Source organism: Coptis chinensis, chromosome 8 (assembly GCF_015680905.1).
Source record: "Coptis chinensis isolate HL-2020 chromosome 8, ASM1568090v1, whole genome shotgun sequence".
Classification (NCBI taxonomy): domain Eukaryota; kingdom Viridiplantae; phylum Streptophyta; class Magnoliopsida; order Ranunculales; family Ranunculaceae; genus Coptis; species Coptis chinensis.
The window spans coordinates 45,395,371-45,403,596 of record NC_141463.1 but is presented as its reverse complement, the minus strand read 5'-3'; positions in this window follow the sequence as shown (position 1 = coordinate 45,403,596).

Sequence of the window (8,226 nt, the reverse complement as noted above, 5' to 3'; positions counted from 1 at the left end):
TGAGAATAGAATGAGGAAGAAAGAAGAAGAGAAAAACCGGTGTAAACAAAAGTTAGTTAATTGCTTCAGAAAAGAAGTTTCCATCCAAAGAAAAGAAAAATAAAAATAAAAATAAAATAAAAATTTCGAAAAAATAGAATAAAAGGAGTTAAAAGCCAAAGAAAAAGAAAAAAAAAATATGGCTAAGGATGGAAACAAAGTGTAGAAGCAAAAGTAAATAACAAGGTTTTCTCTAAGTTACATAATATGAAGACTCTACTATCTCAGACTTGTCCTTTTGAATATCCATTTCCTTCCTTCTTAAACCATCTCCTAATCCCATGACACCTAATAAAGACCTCTAGCTCAATTAGGAATAGGTTAGTGTGATAGTAAGTGGCGATGTGTTTGATCGACCCCGACTTCCTTGTTGTCATTGAGATTGTAAGGTAAAGTGTGCCCATCGCATTAATCGGAGTAGCGAAACTTGAGCGGAAAAATCATAGTGGTTTTTGTCTTGACATTTATGTGAGGACCTACTTAAGGACGTTATTCCGAGTTTTCATAAACGAACCTGCTAGGCATTTCATAGTATTACTCATAGTATATATATTTGTATCATAGATGATTGATTATTATGCATATATTAGTTTAGGTTTTTGACTTGGTTATTCTTATTCAATTGCTAGTGAGATGTATAGATAGTTGAGACATGAATGAGGAAACAATAGTTTTATTTCTTAGTCGTTGTAGTATAGATGAAGTTTGTGAGTACCTTCACTGGAAAAACTCTCACGAGGTATAACTTCGTCCACTAGGGAATTCCTAGTGGTTTAAGGCCTTGTTGCATATGGTCAATGCAATCGCTTCACTCAAATAAACGAGAGTAGTTAGAACTCCATTTTTAGTCACTTATTCTAATTTCTCATCTTTGCTTGAGGACAAGCAAAATGCTGTTTGGGGGTGGTTTGATAAGAGCCCAAAACTGTAGTTTTAACCCTCAGAATACCATATACTATTTAGACCAATTATGTGAGTAATAATTAAGAGTTAACACTGATTACGTGTTTTTATGCATTTCAGGCTTCAAAATCCATTATGTGCAGAAATGTGCCACTTTAGCGAGATAAAGGAGCAAAGGTCGGTTACTAAGGAGTTCCGTGATTAAAGGCCAAGATTCAAGAAGACAAAGCCTTTCTAAAGCCCGGTCAAAAGCTGAAAAGTCGACGCGAGCAGAAACAACACACAAGTCAGCAGAACTTTCGAAGGCCGTATCTTTGGACTCAGACCTCGGAATGGGGCCTACCTTATGTCAAAACGACCGGCTCGGAAAGAGCTTTCCAATGGTCTAAGCCTTGACCCAATCAGAGGAGCAAAAGTTGACGAAAAGTCTGTTGAAGACAACTGCAACTGAAGAGGCCTTTTTGGACTGAAAGAATTGGGTTTTGGGCCTGATTTTTTGGCCCAAAACATGGCTCCAAGCCCATGCACGATTTTTGGATCTGAAAACATATAAAAACAAAAGCTTAGCTCTTTGTTAATGGTAGCTAGTTAGACCTAAAACTATAGATAATTCTAGATCTAGTTTCAGTAGAGTAATTAAGTTTAAGTTCCATACTTAATTCTTGTTTTAGATTAAGTCTTGAATCATTGTTCTTGATTGATTAGATAAATAAAATAGTTATTTTGTCAATTTCGATTTTTGTCATTTCAATTTATAGATCTAGTTTTAATTCTTGTTGATTATCATTTCGTAGTTTAAGTAGATTGAAACATTGTTAGTTAAATTAGTTAAGTTAGAATTTTAATATGATGTGTAGTTATAATTCAATGGGAAATGATGGGTTGATGACTCAAGGCTAAAACCTCCATTAGAGGGGTTGATGAAGCTTTGATGAAAACTTAGTGGTATAGTGTAGAAGCGTTGTAGAATCTATTCCACTCTAGAAGGTAAGTCGTGGATTCGCCATGAGAATGGGTGGGCGACCTCACATGCTAGTTAGTATTTGGTAGAAATGCCATGAACACTAGGGATTAGAACTTGAAATTCTTGCCGTGAGAACGTAAGAATCGAGATACAAGAATCTATGCTAGGTTATTAAGTTGGATTCGAGGTGGATTCAATTCCCCTCTAATCCTTTATCTAGATTAAAAAATAATCATATTTTCATAGCATTCGTAGTTTAAATTCAACATAATCAATTTCATATTGTATCGTAGTATAACACCCTTCGTAAAGCTCTCAGTGGACTTAAGACCGATTAGTTAACTACGAAAGCATTCCATGCTAGAGAACTAGGAGTGGAACGAATTTGTTACTCCACTCTATTTCGATAGAATTGATAGTAGAATCTTTGATAAAATATAGACACGTTAAAGTTTTAGTTTATTTACGTTTTGAGTTTCATCGTTCATTCCGTAGGTAAACTATCAATTTTATCTTTTATCAGTTTACAAGGTATATTGAGCATTCATTTGAGGAGCTTGATGTTTCTTAGTTAAGTCGTACCACTAATTTTCAGGCTAAGAAAGTTTTCATGTATACTATGCCCGTCTGCTTTCTTTATAAGATTATGTTTCCCTTTACCTGAACTTCTGCGAGTAAGATGAATATACATCTTTATGGAGTTCAAATTATACATCTTTGATGAAGCATTATGTTTCTTACAATTTGAATAAATGGTGTTAGTTAACTTGCAAAATTCAGGTATACAATATTGAAGAGCAAGGTACGCTTACCTATATCTTTATTTAAATGTTAAGTTCATACCCTCAACAAGAAAATTTAGCAACCATAAATTAAGCAAATTATGTTTACACTCTTCCTTAAGTTTTGTTTGACATCGCGTGCATAGCACGTGCATCTTGCTAGATATTCACCTTTTTTGCTATATTAGAGATTTGAATCTCTTCTTTGGCCAAAGTGCGAATTCAAAGATATTTTTCCTTACTCACGATCTTCGTGTTCATATTGTTTGAAGTAGGGATTCGAACCAACTTAAATTCTAGGACCACTTACAACTTGGTTTTACTCTTTTAGGAAACTAGTGAGCAAGTTTAGCTATGATTTTATAAATAATAAATACTTGGTTTCTTTACTACACAAAAATTTAAAACATTAGTTTACGTAAACATGCAACTAAGACAAGATAAAATTTTAATAAAATAAAAGTGGAGAGTTAATTCTCCTCATGTGAAGATAACTTTTGTTATTTGATTTTAGTAAGTGCATATAATCTTCCTAGAACTCTTAGACAAGTCCTAATAAAAGAAAACTTGATCCCTAACATATATGACTCATCTCTAAGCTCATACATGCTAGCATGTAGAACCAAAGCAATAACTTATCTCTAAGCTCATCACTTTGATCCCTAACTAGACACTACACCAACTATCATTTTGGGATAGGATGTAGGTCTAGTTGTTCTTCCTAAACAACTCACTAAACCAAATAACAAAGATTTTCCCTCACATGAGTATTATTAACTCCCCACAAAGGGGAGGTTTAGCTCATGGTCCTTGGGCTAAAAGATGACTAATGTAGAATGTAAAAAAAAGGGAGAGAGAACAAAAAGAAGAAACTAGCTATAAAAACTCACTTGCATTTAGATTTTATTTCCACTAGAAGAAAACAAAGTTTCCTCCATTAAAACTATTACAAGCTTTTGTTCCAAAACCAAAAACTAAATAAAAACTAAGGCTAAGGAACTAAAATAATACATGATAAAGGAAAAGAAGTCAAGTAAATGGATTGTCCCCCTTGTTTTGTTTTCTTCTCCATTTGAGAGAAATCTCATTTCCTCCCACGTGAAACACCAAACCATATTTACTTCATTTTTACCCACCACATTAAAACAAAGTGACACCTTGCATTTTTTTCACTATTAACACTTAATCTAATTAATTACATGCAAGGTGTCAACTTTGCACCAATAATTTGGCATTTTTGTCTTGACATGCTCCATAATTGATGACTCATCAAATCTTGCAGGCCCGCATAGTGGGTCCACGTGCAGTCCAGTGGCGGTCCGGTTTTTTTGGCAATTTTACAACTTCCCGCCTGTGCGTAGAGTCCATCGCCCTGATTGTCTGAGCAGCTCACTTGTCGCATTTGGAGTCCTGGTTCAAGAGGTAGGAGCTTCGGAAGTTTGATGCTTCTGTGCGGATTTGTTGGGCTTTACATGGCTGATTTGGAAGAATTCATATATACGTCGTTCCCCGTGCTTTAACTCAGGTTTAACCAATATTTTTATGTTTACTGTGAATACTTGCAAAAGTACGAAAATATATTTATTTCATGATTATTAAACACATAATTAACCAAATTTATATGTCTCAATGGGGTTTCATATTACAGTTTTGGGTGCTTATCAACAATAATGGAAATAAACTAACAACAATAGAAATGAAATAACTAAAAATAGTGAAATTAATCTAAGTAGTAGAAGCACCACCACTAGACACATCATTTGGAGTTCTAAACGTCCCATACTCACTTTTGCTGAATTATCTCCAATTTCATCATATTGAAGTATTCAACAACTTCTAGCTTAAGAGTCGAAGTATCTTGTGCTAATTTGTTGTCCTCTTTCCAATTTTTGAGCTCCATCATCTTCACTCTATCGGTGGTGACATTTTTCATTTGTGACAAATACTTCTATATCATCTTATAATTCTCTCATCCTTTATTCATACTCTCCTTCTCACCCCCTTGTTCTCAGTGGTCATTTTTTCTTGGTTCCACCTCCACCTCTACCAACACTTCTATCCCCATCTTGTGCATGAAATGAATCAATTGGAATGCCACCAAGAGTTGCCAACAATATTATGGGTGCATGTAGAAGGCAAGTATTCATTATCTACATCCAGAATGACGTTGGCTCATCTCTTCATTGTAGTGGTGGATTGGCTCTCTAATTTTTCATTCCATTTTGGGCTATCCTTGAGGATGATCAAACAATGGTCAAATGGAAAGTGGGTTTACTCAATGTATATGTTGATTTTGCATCGGCCAACCGATCTTGGCTCGTTATGCCACTTCTTGCGGTCCTCTCCGAAAATGGATAATCCCCACCCATTAGTTGCAAGCTCGTTGGATATGTCCAAATCGAGTGGACACCGAATCCTTGGTTCTCTTGTTGTTTTCGCCAATTCTCATTCGATAATTATCATGTATTCAATCCCAATAGCACTGAACCCGTTGCCCGACACCAATAATTAGATCCTTGTTAACGTACATCAATGCCTTGCAAAGAGCCTTGTCTTCTTAAATTGTGAAATTTCCAGACCTTGTTGTAGTAGATTTCTTTCATTTTCCTTTCGATGGTTGCTTGTTCATTTGGATCCATTATTTGTGTTGGAGTAGAGAGACAATTTTGTGAGAATTGTAAGCAAATGGTGAGAGATCGAGTTGTGTGAACAAGTTGTGCATAAATGTACATTTTCAAAAAAACCAACCGTTTATAGTCGTTAGGGAGTGTTTGGTTGCCGTCTGTCACTTAAAAGTTAACAGACGACATAGTTTCTGCCGTCTATACCTACGAGACCCAAGAACTCTATTGAATTTGTTTTTCTTCTCATACAAAAACTGATAAGGAATAAATGGGCGGGCACGTGTGTTTCCTGTCCAATTTATAGGCGTGCGCCTATAGGTTAATTATTCTTAATACTTGTTATTTTCATTCGATAGTTTTGGGCTTTTGTGATAAACACAAAAGGGTACTTTGGTCCTTCTTTTCTAGTCGTATTTTAGGACGCCTTTATAAGGCTAAACTTAGGGTTTTGAAAAACACTTTTTGTTTATTCAATTTATTTGATCGACTCTTAGTTAAAGATCGACTATTTATTGTTTCTAGGTTAGAGAACGATTCTTTAGACTATTTGAGAGCTAATGCTTTGCTACTCCTTAATCAAAAACTCCACAATCCATAACCAATCTATACAAACTCCATTCCATTCATTCCACAACTCCACAATCTCCACACATCCATTCAAAGTACCAAAAAAAATCCATTCATTAAACAACAATAATCCATTCATTAAATAAATTAACATAATCTATAAATTAAACAAAAATAATCCATACAAACATCAATCAATTTAAACATAAAAATATTTCTAAACTAACTTCGGCTAGAGCTCTCACCAGGTTGCCTCTTCCTTGATTTACTCGCTTGCTTTGATTCTCACAAGGTTATAAACACAGTTAGTTTTGTTGGTTGAGAATGGTATGTAAGATTATGGATGATGATGAATGATGGATGTCGTTGACCAAAACTACGTGAGATCAAAACCTAATTATCCCTCAATGAGTAAAGGATGAGTAGAATATCGTTCCACTTTTAAGTTGTATTGTGAATAATGATAGGATTGGAAAGGGGGTTTGATGGATTAAAAACTATGGTTGTAGAGATTTGAGGATTACTAAGCTAAACTAAACTAAACTAGTGATTGATTCTATGAGAGGGAATTCAAAAGATTTGAATCCACCAATACCTTTGATCCGCGACCTTCTGCTTTATGGTTGTTTTCACAAGTAAACTACAATTAGGCAATCAAGCAAGTGTTGATGTCTTCTTGGACGAAACATCGTTAACACTTATTTCTACTTAAGGTTGTTCCTATGTTTATGATATTAATATCTTCTTTCCTTTTATATAAGCTCGGGCAGCCATTCAATGTATTACTGAGAGCAACATCAAGGAATACTTCCTAATTAGGTAGTCATTCAATGAATCACCACTTAAGGCAAACACAAAGAATACTTTTCCTAGTCAGCCACTCCCTGAGCTACCCCTTCTAGGGCAACACAAAGAAAAATAACTACACTACTAGAAGAAAAGTAAATAACACTAACATGATATTAATATTGTAAAACATAAACCTTATTTTATAGTTCTATCCCCTGGTATGGGCAATGAGACTAATAACTAAAAACAAAAAGAACTAACCTGATTAGATAACACCATGAACCAGAAGAATCACCGAACCCTAAACACCGGCTTCATCTCCTCCCTTGAAGGAGAAGATTAGCCTTCCATCAAGAAGGAAGAACATGAAGAAGAAGAAGAAGAAGAAGAAGAAGAGAAGAACATAACACTAGGGAGATTAATTTATTAAGACTTGGCTAGTGAAAACCGAATATCTTATTATTAACCTATCTTTGCCTCAAGTTCTGGAGACAAGAATGAATGAATGTGAATTGGCAATTACAACTGGCACTGAAGTGCTCCTTATATAAGGGTTACAATGAGCTCTAGAAACATCTCAAAACATGGGCTTTTGGACCTAATTTCCTATTACATATCGACTTCATTCTTATTCCATCTTCGTTTCCAAAAGTGTTAAGAGGTGGAGCTGCTGAGTCGGTTCCATGCGTCTAGACGCATGGGACAGTGTAAATCCATGTGTCCTAGACTCATGAGTTTGTTTTCCTCTTTTGTTCCATCTTTCATTCATTCCTCTTTTGCAGGCTTTGGTCCAAGTAACGGGTCTTTTTTCCTTGGGCTTCCAAGTAAACTCTAAAACAGGTCCAAGTCCTATATTTTCATAGCTTCAAAACCTTGGGCCTTCTTCATAATTATCCATGAGCTCTCATGTGATCTTTAATGCTCCAAATTGCTCCTTTAATTTTTGCCCCTTTAACTCTAATATTTGGCAAAACTCTCTTTTTTCACCTGTAAAATCATAAAACACAACTTACAAGTACTATTAGTCCAATAAGATGGCTACGCACGAGGTATAACTGAGGGTTAAAATACATTTTTTGAACACTTATCAGTCATTGCTAACACCATAGCTTCTAACTCAGTGACTCTTTTTTGCGACTGTTTTTTAGCTTCTTACGTGGCCTCCAAATATTTATAGTACTCATCACTTGTAGTCATAAACGAGTCACACATTCCATGCATCATTAGTTGTGACTCGGCATATCCCTTTCTAAGCGAATCCTACAAAAAATCAATTAGGATTACTTGAAGAAAAATCATCACTATAAACCAAATATAATTTGAGTGTCAAAATAAACTAAATTCTAACCTCGTCTAGAATGTCAAAATCCAGGACAAGGTTCAAAAGATAACTTCAATTAACTTGAGATATAGGTACGACTACCTGCATCCCCTGAGAACTAATCATGCCATAGCTCCATTGGTTTTCCGGATCTAACGGAGGAGGAACAAAAGCCTCATAAGCACCTTGAGAAGAAGAGTAAGGCTCAGTAGGGTGTGGGATACACAAATCACTTAT